The sequence below is a fragment of the Boleophthalmus pectinirostris genome, unplaced genomic scaffold (genome assembly GCF_026225935.1).
Source record: "Boleophthalmus pectinirostris isolate CB_2022bp ecotype Guang Dong unplaced genomic scaffold, ASM2622593v1 HiC_scaffold_1, whole genome shotgun sequence".
NCBI lineage: Eukaryota > Metazoa > Chordata > Actinopteri > Gobiiformes > Gobiidae > Boleophthalmus > Boleophthalmus pectinirostris.
Genome location: NW_026570970.1, coordinates 25,052,108 through 25,072,258, shown reverse-complemented (window position 1 = coordinate 25,072,258; position 20,151 = coordinate 25,052,108). Strand labels below are relative to the sequence as shown.

The 20,151-nt window shown below is 38.5% G+C and overlaps 1 protein-coding gene across 1 annotated transcript in view; it reads right to left on the bottom strand.

Annotated features, from left to right (window-relative positions):
* Positions 1 to 19,523, bottom strand: part of LOC110156043 (ephrin type-A receptor 6-like) — a 186,121-nt gene extending 166,598 nt beyond the window's left edge. The window contains exon 1 of the mRNA XM_020920227.2: positions 19,464 to 19,523. The gene's annotated coding sequence lies outside the window, so the exon portion shown is untranslated. The remainder of the gene's footprint in view (positions 1 to 19,463) is intronic.
* Positions 19,524 to 20,151: the final 628 nt, after the last annotated feature.

Sequence of the window (20,151 nt, the reverse complement as noted above, 5' to 3'; positions counted from 1 at the left end):
ATTTAGACTAACTCATCAGTCACTTTCACTTCATAGAAACCGTCTGACCTCGGAGCATTAGAATTTGTTTGCTCTTTTTTTCATTTACCCTATTTGGTCGTGACGTATGTAATGCGCTGCTAACGGGACTAACTGGTATATTAAGCTTTTCCCAAATGGCCATAGGCCGTCTTTCCCCTTGATAGAATTCACCAAACATTGTCTTCTGTTCCGGCTTCAAATCCTCAATTTCGGGAATCCTTGCCAACACAGATGGCACAACAACATGTATGGGGCCCGAACTCTCACTTCTGGGGTTTTTGCAAACGGTCCAGTGTATTTTGATTCCTGACATAGTTGCTGAAGAGAAATGAAATTGAACAGAGTCACTAGGTGGCGCCAGCCTGGCTAATTATTATTAAAAAGGAAGCAAAAAGTGTCTTACTGTAAGCAGACTGGACTCTTGCCATCTCCACAGATCTAACCTCTAACTTAGCGTAGTGGAATCACCTGCTTGTCTCCATAGCAGTAGATAAGGTTTAATTAATTACTGTGGAACATTCCAGGAAAAGCAATAAGATCTCCATGGAGACAGGCAGGTAAAGGACCATCCACCAGAATAGTTAATGAACTTTTAAGTTTTTTCTGATACTGTGGAGACCACTTCCATATTACTCTTCCTACTACTTTTTAATACAATGAGTAATAGACTGATTGCAATCACTTTTTCTTACTTCTACATGCTCTGGCACTATCAAAGGAGCCTCTCTTGTTCCCTTTCCAGTTTTGGATAAAAGCTCTCATCTTCCCGTGGGCCTTCATTTGACTGACTACGCTGATTACTCAACATCCAAACTGCCACCTCTGCGTTGATCAGTCCGAATTTTCATTTTTAGTTTTCATTTCATCACGTCGTCCATGATGATTTTCTTCTTTGTAGTCTTCTGACAAGTCTAAATAGTCTGATGTGTGAGTGAAGACACTTAGTCCAGGCATGATAATTACTATATAGCGACTTATTGTTCAATATCTTTTAGATGGAACAATAATTTGGGGAGGTCAATATTTATGGTGGGGACTTTTTCTTAATGCTAGTGGGGAACGTTGTTATTTTTCTGTTCTCCAATAAAATTTGAGCTGTAGAGGGTTGAATAAATAACTTTTATGTCTTTTTATAGACACAAAATAACTACTAGTGTTGTTCATTCTGTTGTTTTATTGCAACTAGTGTTTTAACCACATTTATGCATTGAGAAGTGTTTTGGGGATTATCCTGCTTTAGGGTTATTGTGTCAGTGGTTTAAATTGGTTTCAGTATTATCATTCATCCCCTATATTTTCATTAACATTTCATTTTGGGAAGTAACTGAATATATTTATAGAGAATCCGTATTCTGAATACTCATTTTGAGTGACTGTATCCGGTTAAGATACTTTTTCATTTGGTGGTATTCGAAATACAGCTACTTTTCTAAAATCAAAGGAATACGTTACAGTGCTTGATCATGTAATTTCGGCTTCAAACTGCACTGCATGTGTGATTTTTACATCTCCAATTAGTGATATGAAATACTTTAAAAACACTGAAACAAATATAGAGCCGGTTTTGTCTTTACACTATCATTTAAATGCAATCTGATGCAAACATATTCTATGTATTCAGAAGGCAGTACTTTAATTGAACCATGTATCAGAATAAATACATCTTAATGCAGGTATTCAGTATTCTCTAATACATTTTCAAAGTATTCTTTCCATCACTTTTAACAATATATCATACCTCAGAGTTTGTTATAGTGACAGGCCTAAAGACACATTCCGTTTCATATGACAATTTCAAAATACGACAAGAGCTGATGTAGTACAGACTGTGGACACAATAGTTTGAGGTACATGTGTGCGAGCATCCTCTCTGTTGGTTGTGTATCTGACCACCGAGAGTGTGACAAATGGATGTGTCAGGGCTTGATGGAGCACCGCGATTGCTCCGCTAGGCACAAAGCTATTACACGACTATATAGACAGCCCAAAAAGAAAAATCCTGTTTCAATCACGCGCACATAATCGGACAGACTAAGAGAGATGTTCGGCCTGTTGATAGAAGAGTGGGTCTTTCCTATAGAGATATTTTCCCACAACACTATATGAATGCATTAGGTGACTCGAAATCATGGACTTCTTTTATGTAACTAAAGAAGACATTTTTTTGCTTTTGTGTTTTATTTCACTATCAAGCTGCTTAGATAATAGCACTGTATTAGTCTTTATAATATTGGACTCTTCAAGACTTCCTTGTATTCCTTTCTTACTGCTCTACACCACTTTACTATACTTTAAAGGTCCTACATTACACAACATTGACTCTTGTAAGTTTTAGGCCATGTTATAGAGCTGTTAACTCAAAAACATAACTGAAGTTGTGTTTTGTTTGTATGGAGTTTAAAAACACAGTGAAGTACTTCCTGTATTACCACACACCATCACAAGATGGAACGGAGTTTTTTTCAGTCTGAGGGAAGAACTCAGCCTAAATATGCAGGATTTGTGAAAATAGCATAATAGGGGCCCTTTATGCATTGTGCAGAGACAAAACAGTATGCAATGTTGATGACGGGAATCAAGATTGTACTGTCACACCTGAAAGAATTTTCAGTTAGCCTAATGTTAAACCAATGTAGATTTGGATGCTAACTTAGCGTTCATTCAAGAGTATTCAGACATTATAGTGTAAAAAACGTACTGTATTTACCGGTAGTGACTCAGCAGCTTGAGGTTTTCCACTTTTGTTTATTATTATTTTTTATGTTTTGGCCAGTGCAGCTCTATGGACCATTGCCAGTAATGTTAAAGTTTTTGACACCGGATTCCAAGCTCTATTACTGTCTTTGGCAACTTGTACTGCCTCTCCGTTGTATTACAAGTAGTTTATGTCAGAGGCCACACACACCTAGGGACAGACTCCACTTAGGCCTGTTAAGCCTTATTATATCAACTTATCAATTCAATATATGGATCTATATTCATATTTTTGCTATTTTTGATGTAATATCGTAAGATTTGAGCCACTGTTGGACGCTTGCTCATACAAAGCGTTAAGTGACAACTGAGCACAAAGCTAGAAACTGATCTTGCAGTTAGAATTCTACCTTCCGAACTCCCGAAGTACACCTGCAGCATTGACTTTACACAGTATATGACACAAGAACAAGCAAACAGAAGTAAGCAGTCCATTGGAGCTACAGTGGTGTGGCCTTGGGCTGACTTCCAGTGACCAGCGGACCACTACAGCGCACTGTGGCGTTAGCAGAGTGTGTGTGTTTGTGTGTGTGTGTGTGTTTATGACATTATAAATCTGGGGACTCGTGGGGACACAGCTTGTGCTTTTGGGGACATTTGCCACAGAGCTGCAGATATAAATCATTAAAGAGGGTTGATCTGAGGTTATGTTTGGGTTGTCAAATATTTTGCTCCAACTACCCAGAAAATAAATCACTATTAATGTACTCAGATAGCACATTCTCGAGTTAACCTTTGGAACACACAATTCGATGTAGCTTAACATAACTGCACACAATTAAAGTGTGTTATGATAAGCTGTAATTTCTATTTAATTATAAACTATTAGTACAATAATTTCAGCCATAAGAGGTCCCAAGCCCCTGTCATGATATAAGTGAGTGCCAGGCAGATTTGACCAGTCACAGTGTGAGAAAAATCAGAAACTTTAGGAACAGTGTTGATACGAATACTTAAGTAAAAGTGCAGATGTTGGAGCAAGCAAATACTCAAAAAAAGTAAAAGTATCACATGAAAACTGTTTTAAAATGTAACTAAAGAGTAAAAAGTAAAAGTATTTCACACAGACTTTGAGGTCTTATAAGGTGTGTAGTGATGTAGTGATTCTGATAAAGAGTTGTACTGAATTTTGTTCGACAGAAACAATTGAATCTATAGTTTTTCCTAGTTGTTTTTATTTCTATGTTTGTGCTCAGACTACAATTTAAAAATAAACCCCTCTGTCCTTTTAGCACGTTTCAAACGATCATGAAAATTACTTTCACTTTTCAGTCCAGTTCAAAAATGCAGGAGTATAAAGTAAATAAAAGTAAAACAATAACCAGTGTAAAATTGATTTAAGTAAAGAACAGATACTATAAAATCCATCCATTTTCTTCCCCTTAACCGGAGCTGGGTCGTGGGGTCAGCAGTTTAAGCAGGGACTCCCAGCCTTCCTTCACCCCAGACACGTCCTCCAGCTCCTCCGGGTGGACCCCGAGGTGTACCCAGGCCAGTCGAGAGATATAGTCCCTCCAGCGTGTCCTCAGTCTTCCCCGGGGCCTCCTCCCGGTGGGACGTGCCCGGAACAACTCCCAAGGGAGGCGTCCAGGAGGGATCCAGATCAGATGCTCGAGCCACCTCATCTGGCTCCTCTAAATGTGGAGGAGCAGTGGCTCTACTCTGAGCTCCTCATATGTGACTGAGCTCTTCACCCTATCTCTAAGGGAGTGCCCAGCCACCCTGTGGAGGAAACTCATTTCGGCCACTTGTATCCACGATCTCGTCCTTTCGGTCATTACCCAGAGCTCATGACCACAAGTGAGGGTAGGAACGTACATTGACGGTAAATTGAGAGCTTTGCCTTTCAACTCAGCTCCCTCGTTACCACAGCGGTCCGATACAGCGACCACATCACTGCAGACGCTGCACCGATCAGCCTGTCAATGTCACGCTCTGTCCTCCCCTCACTAGTGAACAAGACCCCGAGATACTTGAACTCCTCCACTTGAGGCAGGGACTCTCCACCCACCCGGAGAGGTATTATACTGTAATGCCCCAATTCCAAACACATGGATAGGTTGTGTTATAAGAAAAAAGTGAAAACAAATGTGTGAGACTTTTAAGTTGATCATTTGACTCGTGGATCCATGTACCTAACAATAATTAACACGAAAAAGTTTTGTGGCTTTTAAACAGTCTCTCAACACTACCTGACATCTTGTTCCAAATTTAAAACCACATTTCTATTCACCCCATTAGTTTAAAGTTTCTAACAAGCAATTATAGTTCGTCACAGCTCTCAAGTGACAAATCGTAATGTCTATTTCTAATTTCCAATGTGTTGAGCCCACCCACTTAAGGACTGTCAGAATCCCAGGAAAAAGCAAAAATGCTGATACTTGAACTCTCTTATCATGGAGAGCTGTTGAATCACAATAAGAGTTTGAAAAGCTCTCCTCTCAAAGATGTCTGACTGATGAGTTGTACAGAAAATACTTACTCCATCTCATATTGACCTTTGCTGTGGCTACATTAATCACTTGTCATCACTGTTTGTGGTTTTGAGCGATGATCAGGAGAGGTGAAATGGAAAAGACCACAACCTGCTTCAACTGAGCTAATTTCTCTCTGATGCAATACAGGAACTTTGGATATTGTCCTGGTCCCCCATGTCACACGGTTTACAACATTTGTTTTCTGAGTAGTTATTACTAGAGACGCTGTAATCCTTCATTCATCCAGGAGTGTAGAAAAGGTTTCAGCAGTGATCATCTGGGCACATTTTACAATCAATATGTATGAGACATGAAATTCGATTGTGTAATATTAACTTTCACTGATTTAAGTCTTGTTTGTCTCTGAACTAGAGTTTTTTTGGTGTATATTAGCTCAAATCAAAACCTTAACATGGCTATTGTTAGTTCCTTGGACAATTTCAGAAAATGTCTCTTCAGACCAGGAACTTCACATCAAGAGCTGTAGTTTTGGGCATGTTTTGACCCTGACAAATATTTAATTATTAATCTAATATTAAATCACTGTAAAATAGATTAATCACAAATACTCTGTTCTGTTTCAATCATATTTGGTAAATAAATGCTGTCTAACATGTCCCATGCTGATACAGTGGGTTGATTCCATACTCCAACAACTGTGTGTGTGCTCTTGGGCAAGAAATGTTAACCCATATCTTATATGATAATATAATGTTTCCGTTCATTGGTGCATTAGATGGTTCCATGATAGAGCCCACTGAAGTTTCGCTGGTGCCATGACAACAGGGTTGTCACAAAAATGCCAACAATGGGTTTGATTCTTCCTGTGTGGAGTCTGCACATTCTCCACGTGTCTGCGTAGGTTTCTCCTATCACTAAAACACATACAATAGGCTCCTCTCTGGGGCCTGAACTTCTCTGAAAAAGAGAATCTCAGCTGAACTATCCTAGTTAAATAAAGGTCAGTAACAGATACTAAAACTAAATCTAATAGAACAACTTTTTGACCTGTTTTAGGACAGTCTTGACCTGTTAGAACTAAGACTGCATGGTAACAGAAACTACATTTTTGGTGTTATAAGTTCAATTCTGTTGTCTAAAAAAGATTGATAAAGCGACATGATAATGAAATAATGTGTGCTGTTAAGATCGTCAGTCACTGGTCATAATGCTGTGTCTGACCAGAGTATATCAAAGACAGTCCACAGTGAGCTCCCTAATGCGCTTATCTAAATCCAGAGCAGTAGAAGTACTAACAGTCAGACTCAGTGACCTGTGAAAAGTTTGTGACCCCGTCTTATTTTTAACACAAGTTCTCCCACACGTCGCACTTTTCTCAAGGACAAATCACAGCCTGGGACTGAACAAGGTTTGGAATGTTTCTGCGCAGAGGAGGCAACTAGGACAAAAATGACAACAAAACACCCACTATTCCCCGGATATGTCAATATTATTTGCTGTCTGTATAGCTCCGAATGCAGCAGTTGAATTCCAATAACTTTGGCCCCATAACTTAAATCAAATAGCTGAAGTTGACTAAAGAAATTATTGGTCAACCACAGACATGAAAAGTAAACAACATCTTAATGTATAAAATTGATTTAGAATTCAGAAATAAAAAATCATACAGACCAGCACTAAACAAGGACTTGAACAGGTCTACATCAGGACTAATCTTGGCTCAAAACCTGAACCAAATCAGGACAAGTGTGAAAGTACCCTTACAAAGAATGCAGGTGCCTGTCCCAATTGAACCTGTAACCTCAAACCCCTGTAGTCTGTTGCTAAGTCCATATTATTTACTGTCTGCTACCTCCAAATGCAACTGCTGAATTTCAATCCCTTTTCACATCCCTGTCTAAAACCCAAATCTGTTTTCTATCCAGTGCAAACAAGGTCTATTCTATCCTCCTCGGTCGCCATGGCTTATTTTATTCATATATTCTGCTCTTGCGGTCGCCCTGCTGCTAATAACCTCCTCGCACTTAGCTTCCCGTGATGCTATCTCTCCATCTACATGCACGCCCCTCTCCTCTCCGCTATTCCCTCCATTCTTTAACTCTCCCTCATATTCCTGGCACGGAGCGGGTTAGCCCAAAAAAGCTGTCAGGATATGTTCTGCTGTCAGCGAGATGCCGGGAGGGAGTGCGCTGGGTATCGGCCTTGGCGTGTCCCTGACAAGAAACAAGCCAATTAGAAGGATTCCCCCAGTACTGCTTAAGCCCGGTTATGGCAGGGGTCCCCAAGATGAACACCAGAGAGCAGAATCATCATACCTTTTTATATTACGGACACCGCTTTAAGATATGGAGGGAAGCAGGAATCTTATTTTTGAGCTGCACTGTTGGATATCACTGAGGCACTTCAGTCTAACATATAAAAGAAATCAAACTTTCTCTTACTCTGTCCTACTTATCCACAGGAATTAGAGTAATAAAATTAGGACAGCTTCCAGAGTTTCCATACTTAACTACTCAAAGCTAAATAGACTTTAAAGTTATCAAAAGTTATCAAAATGACTTCTATTCAGGGGTTTAATTTCATGTTATAGGACCCATTTTGAGGACTTTAGACCATTCACAAGATATAAAAGAATGAGAACTTCGCACATCACTTTCTTGAAATGGGTGCGTTGGAAGAGAGGGAGCAGCCCAAGATCATGAACAGAGAAAAATCCCATACACCGTCTTACTTGCAAATTGTTCATTAGGCAAATGGCTAGCGCTGAAATGAAGTTGATGTTCTCATAAAATTCACAATGTGCAAGTCAGACGGTGTGCGGGATTTTTCTCCATTCATGACCATTCACAAGATAAAATATTTTGTTTTTAACTGTTAATTTCTATGGCAACTGTTATATTTTTCATCACTGTGAAATTCATTGATAATAGAAAGTTATGTGTCAGTATGCACTATAGTGTAGACTTACTACTCCTATAAATACTATAGTTACTAAAAGCATTTCACCAAGTTTTAAGACTTAACTTGAAACTACACTTTTACATCTCTAACTTTTACTGAACGTGTAGAAAATATATTAAAACATGTAACAAAATCCTCCTGTTTGTGATGATATGACAGTACAATTATACCTAAGAAAACCAATAAACCCCCAAACATGATTGAGTCAAATCCCATGCCCTGCAGATGAAATTGTGATTTGGGATTACACTGTCTAAAGCTGCACTGTGGGCCATCACTCCAGCGCTCCCTATCTGCACTGTGAAGGACAGAGAGACTTTTGCCCCTCACTGTTGCTCAAGTCCCACTCTCACGGCTAATAGTATTAAGGATGGAACAAGTGCTGTCAGATAAGCCTTTAGGTTGGGGGTTTGTGCAATCAATTACTGTGGATAAATATTGCAAAGAAAAGATTATGGATTACTATAGAGGCTTGAGAGAGTGTGCAAATTCTCTCATGTTTTTCTTCAATATCTTTGTTAGTGGATGCAATTTTTGCAAAGGAAACCAAATTACTACTGTATCATTCTTTCAGACATATGCAAACATGAATTATGTAACTTTTCTAACGAAGGATATGTCACCTAGTAGTCAAGGAGATTATTATGGAGTTATTGTTTTTGCCTGGAATGTAAGAGTTTAACATATCTGACATGTGTTCAGCTACAGGTGTTCTAAGTGATTGAAAAACATGCACCTGGTCGCCACTAGAAATAGTCCTATATTCCAGGCTGATATTTGCACTTTTTATTGAATTGGCTATTGGACTTAAATCTCCAGCACAGGCCAATAATTTGTTTTGGGTGACCTGTTGCCTAAAGAGTACACACAAATCTTTATTCGAACAGTTGCAAATAGAAAACTGCTCAAAATGTGACTGAATAGCCCCCTTGAAGGTTTGTGATAAAAAGAAACTTGAGGTGAGTATTTCATAAATTAAAATTATATAAATGGGCTGAAAATAATATATATCGACCCAAAAATGTCGACAGAGCTTATCGGCCATTGGTTTTGATTGATTCTAAGCAATCGTTATCAGCCATGAAAAAAACAAAACATCGGTCCAACTCTAGTCGCCTCTCCACAGATCTGCCCTGTAACTTGGTCTGGTGGTGCCTAGTTGTTTCCATTGAGACAAGTGTAATGCTATAGTGTGAAACATTCCAGTTAAAGTAATATCATCTCAATGGAGACAAGCAGATCTACGGTGCACCAGGAAAGTTAATGGATGTTAATGTCTAATAAAATAGCTCTATACATCAATGGAAACAGAAGGAACTAAGCTAAGCTCTGGTTTTGAAGACATCCTGATCTAATCATGTAGCTATTATAATGGGTTCTTTTAGCTTCTGTTCTAACACATCAACTTTTAAGGAAAAAAGCACTTACCCATTACATCAAGGTGCTGAAATAATCAGTTTTATTCTCTTTTACAGTGGTCATATAATAATCCACCTCACAAAAAGGATAATTATGGTTACATTTACTGCCTACTTGACTTATTTATGTTTATTATTCTGGTAATATGTAAAACATCTTCATTTAATGTTCTGCAGAAGAATGTAGATTACAGTATATTATGCGTATTGCTATATCTGTATGGAATAAATGTGGTAATATAAAACTTACCCATGCATAACCTCAACGGAGCCATAATATTGCACATCTATTAGAGACAGCAACATAAATTACGGTATGAATCTACTGTATGAATCATCCACTGTACCTCCCAGCCTTACACAATGATAAATAAAAAGTCTCACAAATTGAATTAAACTCTATATTATCTCTCAGCAAAGGTACAACTCTACTGCTTAAATTTTTATATTTCTTAATGTACCCATATTATATGTGCTAATGTAATTTCTTTTTATAGAACCATAAGTCTTGTGACCAGCGTTATAGCAGTTGCAAAGAAAATTCTCTTCAAAGCTATATATTTACATTAAATGACTGAAATGAACCGAATATTAATGCAATATAGGTGTGCTAGTTAAAATGCACAGTGTGCGTAGTACAAGACAAGACTATTTAACTATGGAGCTCTGTTTCTAAAAGGAAGAGCATAAACATCTCACCAACTGTCATGTAACCTGTTTGAGGCATCTTAAACAGACCACAAAAGTCTAACCCTAATTTGGCATATTTGAATCTACTATATGCAATTAATCAGTTTGTGCCAGTGGTGGAACATAACAAAGTAGAAGTAGTAAAGTACTGTACTTAAGTAAATAAAAATGTAAGCATCTGTACTTTACAGATGTGTGTGCAAAAATACTTTTTACTTTTTATTCTTTAAGTACATTTTAAATGGGTACTTTAACATTTTTACTTAACCTCCTAGGACCCGAACTCTTACATGGCACACTTTATTAATTTCTCTTTCTTATTTGGGCTGATTGGGACCTGATGAGTGCAAAGACAAAGAATTATATTTTTACATGATGTAGTTTCTGAGAAAAAATATGTCCACATATGATAAATAAAACATTTATTTTATGTTTTAATTATTCTGATGGAACATAATAAAGTCACAATTGACTAATGATCTGCAAAAATGTATGTAAATGTATAAAGTGCCTGAACAACCCAAAAAGTGTTGGACATATATGTCCATATGTGAACGCCAGGTCCTAGGACGCATCATGGATTTTTTCATGTGATACTTTTACTTAGGTATTTTTTACCCTGGTATCTTTACTTTTACTTAAAGGTGCACTGTGTAACTTTTCTACTTTTCTGCCTGTTTCTATGGTAATGTTCCTGTTTTGCCTGGGATGTTCCAGAATATGACATTAAACAAATATTGATTGTATTTAATAAAGTGTGTTCTCAATACTGCCACAAAAAATGTATTATTCCCATGAGTAGGCCTTGTCTTCTCCACAGATCTGACTTTGGCCTGGTGATGTAGCTTGCTTGTCTCCATGGAGATAGTTAACCTAAATGCCACTATTGTAGAACATTCCAGGAAAAAACAACATCTAGATGGATTCAAGCAGGTGGCGGACCTTCTACCAAAAAAGTTATGCTAAGCACCTTCAAGTAACAAAATCAAGTACTTCTTCCACCCCTGGGTTCTGGTTCCTGTCTAAGGCCCAAAGCAGCAGCGAGCAAGTGAATGAAAATGAATGATATATTGGCTCCAAGCTGAGAGTTTCATAATGCATGATTAAATAAAGACATCACAGCTTTGCACAGAGACACACACAGAAACTAATGTCTGGCCCTGAGCAGAGCGTGAGCGTCTGGGATCCACACTCTAATATTTGGCCTGCCCCTTACATAACCAATCATGTCCCACTAGGTCTGACTCACAGGCTCCCCTCAATCCCTGACAATAGATAAAAACAGGATTATTCCCTTGTCTTGCTTCATAATGGACAAGCGTCAGTCTTTGTGGTGTAACCTACTGTCACGGCCTTCTGTTATAGAATCATGGTGTGAAGACAAAAGCCCACATTAGGCATTCTTAATCCCTTAAAGCCTGTTTGGTGTAATTTAATAAATAAGCCTGTGCTCTCCTCGGGCACCGCTGGGAAATGACTCATGCATATTTGAGTGCCGGGCCTCTCTGAGTTCAGCTTTTATTGTGGTGGCATCCATTCTCTCGGTTTCTCTTACAGCGTACTTCATCACTATTCAAACACGAGAGTAATTAGATGAAAAGATTGTATTTTAAGACCCTGTATCGGATTTTTCTAATGTATTTGAGCAAAAGATCTGTACTGGGGCAAGACACATTGTATAGGAAGCTCTTGGGGTGAAAATAGGTCCACTGTGTGCAGCCTGCATCTATTTATAATGCAGGAAGTGTATGTTAGCATGCCAATTGTTGTTACCGTTACATACAACACAAGTCTGTTGTGGTTTCAGAAAGTTGTAAAAAGTGCTTATAAACTCACTGTATGGAATTCATAAGGTAAATGAGGAAAAATGTTAAACCACAACAAACTGTTTAAAATGGAATAATTTTGTTTTTCACATTTTTAAGACAGTAAAAATCTGGTGCAGTGCCTTTAAGAGAAAAAATGATTAATATATTTTAGGGGAAAGAAATGATCACAGCAAATATGTGCCTTAGTTGCTGACACTGGATAACTGAACAAGGGATAAATGGATATAAATAACCAATCAGTTACTTTTGCATTTAGTTACAAGGAGAAGTTTGGGAAATTTATGTTTCCTGCTGATGTTGCAAGGTTTTTTTTGGATCTATGAGAGGTATTTTTTCAGATAGGGTAAGGGTAAAGATCTAATTATCTGATATATTATTTATTCAAGATCCCTGACTAATATTTACTTTTACTTTGCTTTTTTTTTTATTAAGCTTTTTACATTTTCTTCCGATATACTTACACAAAGGTGGGTGCAGGTAAAAAAAAATAATAATTGTAAAGGTAACATTTTTCCCATAACACCCTTGCTAATCTGCAAACCTATAACTATATAATACATCTTTTAGAAAACCAAAACCATCTTTAAATGTCAGCCTCTCCTGTGCGTTAGTTACCTCTGTCTGGTGTTATTTCCGGTCGAAGCCCTTGAAAAACAATCAATGCCAGTTCAATGTATACAAAATTAATGAGTCTGTGCTGCAACAAGTCAACACATTTGCATCTTCATAACATTCCCCCACTCTGAACGTCATTAGCAAACATACAAACCTTTACATCTTCTCGAGGCCAAATCCAATCCAATGTTTGTTTTTTGTTTTTTTTTAAACTGACCTGAGCTTGCGTGGAGAGCAGTGATGGACTTCAAAGTGCCTTAACATGTGATCTCTCTGCAGGCAATCCGGTCATGGGGAAGACAGTAATTAATTGATTGAAGCGCCTCCGTCTTTTGCATGTAATTTTCACTTTAATTAAAACTATTCCCAGGTAAGCAGTGCTAATCGCGTATAAGTGAGCCCATAGCAAGGATTCAGGAGCTCAGCGTGGCTAATAAACTGTGATAGTAGCCAAAGCGACAGTAAAATCTGACTTAATATAATATGGAGATAAACGCCGCATGCATGGTGGGCTAATGCAGGGTGTCTGTTGAAATAATTAAATTAAAAGCTTGTAATGAGAATATGTTTCGAGACAATTATATTTTGTAATTTTACATTGACAGTGGGAGTTTAATTAATGTTAGTGGATTTGTTGCTATTTTTATGAGCCATGCAATATTACCCCAATGCATAGAGATAAGTTAGAATTCATCTATTCACCATATTAGAAACAGCACACTTATTTTTGCATTCTGAAAAGCTGCAAGTGGTGATAAAAATATGACATACCATTAGCAGCAATTAATCATATTGCAGTGGTGGAAAATTTTTAGTAAAATAATTACCTTTGTTTAATTTTGAGATACCATCGTACTCTTTCTGCAAAACCAGACCTGAATAATTACACTATTAAACTGAGCATTCTTACTGAAATGGCAAATACTGGGTACACACACACACACACACACACACACACACACACACACACACAGGTGTTGTTGTGCATTAATAAGTGTCAGAGTCACATAACATCACAAAAATCCCTGACTGCCAAGGTTACACATAAAAAAGGAGAAAAAATGTACAGTCTGACTGAGACATCGTGCAATTTTTTATAGAATCAACAATGGAAGCACCAAACTATTACTTATTTCAGGTAAAAGAAGTGACATATTTTGTTATGAATGTTACAAGAATTTTCCAGAGGAGGTGTTGTTGGCATTTGAGGGACATGTGCTACGAATTAGCGGCTGTGGTTGGATCATCTAAAGTTTGGACGGAGGATTTTCAGGCTCTATGGTCCAGTTCCAGTCCCTTTTGAATTTCGACAGAATGTAGAAGGGACTGGCTGGTCAAAACATCACAAGTACTAAAATCAGAGGTGGGACCAAGTGATCATTTTGCAAGTCTCAATTAAGTCTCAAGTCTTTGACCTCAAGTCCAAGTCAAGTCCCAAGTCAAATTCAGGCAAGTCCAGTTGAGTCTCGAAGCACTGGTCCATAAGTCCAAGTCAAGTCCAAGTCGTCTGCTTTGAGCTTCAAGTCATTTCAAGTCTTTAAACCAAAGTACCAAATAGAGCTTAAATTTTTGCAATTTATATGAATTTTAAACTAAATTGTACTTAAAAAGTCATAGTATATTTATAGATGAGTATTTATAGCAGGGGCCTCCCACCTGTAGCTCGGGAGCTACCAGTGGCTCTCCAACCCCTTTCAAGTAGCTTGCCAAGGGATTTCTGAATTACATGTATTGTCCTGAATAACTCAGATTTGATGAATTAAATGCCTATTATTATTGTTAATCTATCATTTTGATGCCTGACTTTGTGCACTCATAAATAAATAATGGTTTATGTTCTATGTTTTATCCAACTGTACCCCATCTAAGTCTTCCCCATGGCTCGTATGTGTACTTTATTTCCTGCGACAGCTAAAATTAGTAGCTTTCTTGAATATTCATTTTGTAAAGGTAGCTCACCTGAGGAAAAAGGTTGGAGACCCCTGATTTATAGAGTATATAAGAGTAGTAGAAATGCAAATGTTTCCTTTTTAAATGTCTTGACAAGATCTTAGATGAATCATTATAGTCAGAACAGAGAGAATTCAGATTTAAAAGTCCGAGTCAAGTCCCAAGTCAGTGACCTTCAAGTCCAAGTTGAGTCCCTTAGTCCATTTTATCAAGTCAAGTCTCAAGTCCTAAAAATAGTCTGACTTGAGTCCAAGTCAAGACTTGCAAGTCCCCACCTCTGACTAAAATACAAACTAAAATATAGCAACTGCAACAAAAAAGCAAGGTTGAAATGATGGTAATGAGAAAAGGAATTTTTGCCCAAAGAAACAAGTTATACCCAAAACAATGTACAAATAATTTCTCATTCTAACTTTGGTAATAGACTTTTGCCTGTGGACAAACAGGTGAAAGTTTTTTATTTACAGTTTCTCTGTACCATGTGACCAGCTACATTTCCACCTCGCTCATCAACCTGTAATGACATGGAGGCAGTATAGGTGCATGGGTGATTATTGAGAGATGCCATTGGTTTGTGATTGACAGCTGTGTCCTGACTGTGCATCTCTGTATGTAGGGCTCCTGTGTGCCGCTGATACCGGGCTGTGTCTAATATGCAACCGATTGACTTCCTGTTGCCGCTTGCAGGTAGAAGAGGGGATTTAAACTATTTTAGCTCCCAAGATCTGCACACCTCCCCTGGGCAGCTCACCCCGCGCCTTAAATATTAATGGTAAATGGAGGGGGTAGAATGGCTGACAGCTTAATCATGGCAGTAGCTCTCTCTCTCCCTCAATCTTTTCTCAGCTTCTCCTTGCCTCTCTCTCTCATCTTTCTCCCCTCACCTCTCTCTTTCCTCCCTTCTCTTGCCTCACCTCTCTCTCCGCCATCTCTCTCAATCTCTCTTTCTCTCTCTCAGTGCTGTGGGCGGCTGTCACACGACCTACATGATGTAATCGCCTCTATAGTCCTGATACGGCCACTGGGGGGCTGGGGGACAGATAGAGAGGGACAGACAGGGGAGAGGTCCTCGGGGAGCAGAGGTAGAGGATCATTTAGAGTGACTATGGACTGAATAGGTGTGAAGTCAGATATAGTCACTCAAACTGAAGACTATGGCCCCCAGCAAGACTCATTTTCACCTCTCACACAAATGTCACTGGTTAGACTTAAGAGCACTTTTCAGCAGTGAAACGACTGCAATTGAATAGATGCAAAAACAGGTGCAAAGAATGCCATACTGAGGAACATTCCAGGCCAAAAAATATCTAAATAGAGAAAAACAGATTTGGATGAAGACAGAGTGTGCCTGCAGCCAGGTATTTCAGAATCACATTAAAGGGCCCATCTCATGCAAAATAACTCTTTTCACATTGTATCTTATGCACATATACAAGCACAATTTGAGTTTTGGAACATCCATTACACAATAGTTATGAAATCTGATTTGTGGGAGGCAGTCACAGACCAGGAGCTTTGAAAGACCAGCGATTGCTCATCCCCCCACCCATCCTGAGAAAGCACAGGCTCCACCCTCCAAATGTGACATAGGCTCTGAGTGAGCCCTTCCTCTGTCCATCTCAGGGAGGGAGGGGGAGACAGGTGTGCACCCTGATAGCAGTAGGAATAAACTTTTATTCATCATGGCGATACAGCGCGTTCAGCCTTATCAGACTTGGAGGTGCACAAAGCGCAAGCACCACGTCGGCATCAGCTGAACATTACTGATTGGTAAAGTATTAATAAACACTAGTAGATAAACTTATTATATCATGTACACTGCAGTGTATAACAATTAGCTTATGCTGTTGCTTTTGTTTAGGTGTTCATGTGGGAATTGTCAGCCGATGAAGGGTGGAGGCGGGGTGGAGTTTGGGCGGAGGCAGTGGAGCGGAGGATGGGGACGGGTGTGAAGCGCCTTCTGCTATGTCAAACGCATCATAGGTGTAGCTGGCTGCGTCATCGTTGTAGCAGGCTTTAGTTCGCTGTCACGTGGGAGGGTGGCAGAAATACGCTGCAATTTGTAAAAGAAAACACCGACTCAATCTAAAAACCACTTCGGTGACATATACAAGGCCCACACATCACTCTTTCAGAAAGCTCTGAAAAGTTGATTTTGCATGAGATGGGCCCTTTAACAGGTTTATTAATTGTCACTGTTGAGAAGAAGGGAGAGCCCCACATAGGGTTACTTTGAGCTTTTTGCACATGTTTTTCAATGTGTTTTTAACTACAAATGGCAAATAAACTAACCTAACATAGACAATAATCCTAATCTTAATGGATATGGAGTAATAGGAAATTTTAGTACTGCCTTGTCCTCCAAAATCATTTCATTTATGGTTAACAGCAGTCATAAAGAAAATAAATATATGTTAAACTAAATAATCTAAAATCATACAATACTACAAACACACTGCGTCGCACTGAAGTGGAACTTTGTCTCCTGAATATTGGTAGAGTTAAATATTTGGTAATGAGATTTATGAGTGACTATGGGTAGAACCATTGATCAAACAATAATGAAACTCATGAGTAATTTTCTAATCAATATAATCTTGGCCCTGATCATTACAGTCATTTTGATAAGACTAGATACAAGCTTCTTTTTGAAAATGTAATGTGCATTTAATGGAGCTATTGATTGAAGTTGATAACCTATTTTGCTGCCCATTCTATTCCTGTAGCGCATTGCATTAGTGTAGTATAGTGTATTTTAGGACATTTCGAAATATTGTATACTATATAACTGCCATTGTATCATCTGCAGTATATATATAGGACATAATAATAGGCTATCTATCTATCTATCTATCTATCTATCTAGTAAAGCACAAAACCATCCTAAAATAAACCCTAGCCTCAAAACGCAGTGGCTCAAAATATCAAGAAGAATCAATGTTTACGAGTCTTACAAACCAAACAAAAATACAAGTGCCAGTGATACCATCTTTGCAGATTATGGTAATTAACATTCAGAAAGTGCAGCCCACGTCATGCTGCAGTAAATCTTGAAATCCACTGCCATCTGAAATGTCAGCCTAAGGTTAAATAATAGAGTGATTCTTCTCAGTGACACAGACAGCACAGACATTGACAAGGGAAGATGGAACATTATAAAGACACACTCCTCTGAGACGTGAGCTCATTATCTCTCTTCAAGTAACTGGATTTCCCAAGTGGATCTAAAACATGCATATGAATATTCTATGATAAAGGCTAAATATAGTGTGGTGATGTGTCCATGGGGATTCTATAGGGGCCAAAAAGAGAGACTGTTTTTGATTGGAAAAGTATACAGTATTGGTTTGATGTACATAAACAAACAATACATGCATCACAAATTTCGGACTTCTGGTCATTGCGCAATGCATACTGGGAAGGATTCTCCGAAAAACGTGAGCATCAGACTGCCATGTTTGTTTTCTCAGTGGGATGCGTCTATTGTCAAAGCCAATCTTTTCAAGTCTTTTGAACCATATCGCTTTTGTTTCTGGTTCTGATATTGTCATATTTTAGTTATGGGATTCAGACATCGTAATTGTGTGGTTGTTGAATGTCCCAGCAGTGGAAAACGGCTCGAGAAACGGGTTTCGGAAGTTTGCGAACTCCATAACTGCAGATCGGTGTGACTGCAAACCTCCATGTTTCCCTTCCCAATGGAATTGAAAAATAGGGAAAGGTGAAGACGATGGGCAGTATTGATACACAAGAAGCAAAGCAAAATCCCGATCCCTCGCTGAACCTTGCTTACGAATTTAAAAAGTCAGTGCCAAAGCGAAATACAACAGCTGTTCGCCAAGAAACACCTTCCACCACAAAGCGATCAAGATGTGATGTTGCTGTAAAATCGAACAAGAAAGTGCGAGCTCAGCCTGTTTGTCTTCTGTTCCTCTCGCTTAACAAATGGGATTTTGCTTTGATGGCACTCCACAGACAAAATGTTGGATGCAAACTTGGGATGTTTTCTTAGGCAGCCAAAGGTTACCTTTTTGGTCCTTCCTGTAGATCAATACTGCCCATCGCCTTCACTTTTCGCTATTTTTCAATTCCATTGGGAAGAGAAACAGCCTGAACGAAGGTTTGCAGTCACACAGATCTGATTCCCTTTTGCATTTACGGAGTTCTCAAACTTCCGAAGCCCATTTCTCAAGGTGTTTTCCACTGTTGGGACATTCAACAACCACACAATTATGATGTCTGAATCCCTTAACTAAAATATGACAATATCAGAACCAGAAACAAAAGCGATATGGTTCAAAAGACTTGAAAAGATCGGCTTTGACAATAGACACATTCCATTGGGAAAACAAACATGGCGGTTTGATGCTCACTTTTTCAGAAAATCCTTCCCAGTATGCATTGTGTGATTACTGGAAGGCTGAAATTTGTGATGCAAGTATTAAGCAGTATGATATTGCTCATAGACATTTTAAACTATGGTGGCTCTCACTATACAGATCAAAACCTGTCTAAAAGTAAAACCAAGGTATTTTTTCCATATTATGTATTTTCCGTATTGATACTTCAATACCAGTTTTAGCTGCAGTTAGTAAAAGTGTAAAATCACAGATGCTAATTAGTACTCTTACACCCTTACACATTTATGCAAAGTTGTGAATGGTGTAAGGATTGTGCAAGCTCCGATATTTTACAGAAATATATGCGTATAAATCAGATATTATCTCTTACCAGTACAGTATAGCTACAAATGCCTATTATGTGGGTTTTCATGAATGTAAACATACCCCATTGATAGGATAGGTCTTCCATCCCAGCTCTCCAAGCACAGACGTGGTATCCAACAGCACCACTGGAAAAAGCAGAGACAGATACAGCTATTAGCAACATGAGCAAAACAAAAGCCCCACGTCGTCTACTAATATTTTAATACCAGTCATAAGCACGTTCATTTAAACATTTGAGTATTAATAGAATTTGCGAGTTACATGAATATTTATGAGTATACAACAGGGAACGGTCTAGATTGGCATTTGTGACACAATTTGGAGTTGATGGATTAGAGTCAGATTGTTGTCAGCAGTCCATTCCCTTCTATGTGTCTCCTCTAGCTGCTGCTTTGAACCTTTCTTTTGCTGCTGGCTCAGGACTTAAACTATTTGTACTGCACAAAATGTTTCATTATGCCGACTATTAACCAGTGAGCTCTTGTGTTTATGAATTTGAATTTATTACACCTGCGCTGTATCCCCTCCATTGTATTCAATTATATCGGGCTTGCAGTGATTTATTCTCACCTTGCAGCCAGTATTAAAAAACATTGCATTTCGACTGGTGAAAATATTGCCATCCTTGACAGTATTTTGTCTTGGTCTCAAGGACAGAGGATTTAATAATTCAGGAGGAAAGTCTGCCGGTGACAAGTGATTTACAATGAACCAGAGTCGACACGGCTTTCCTGGAATTACCTTTGAG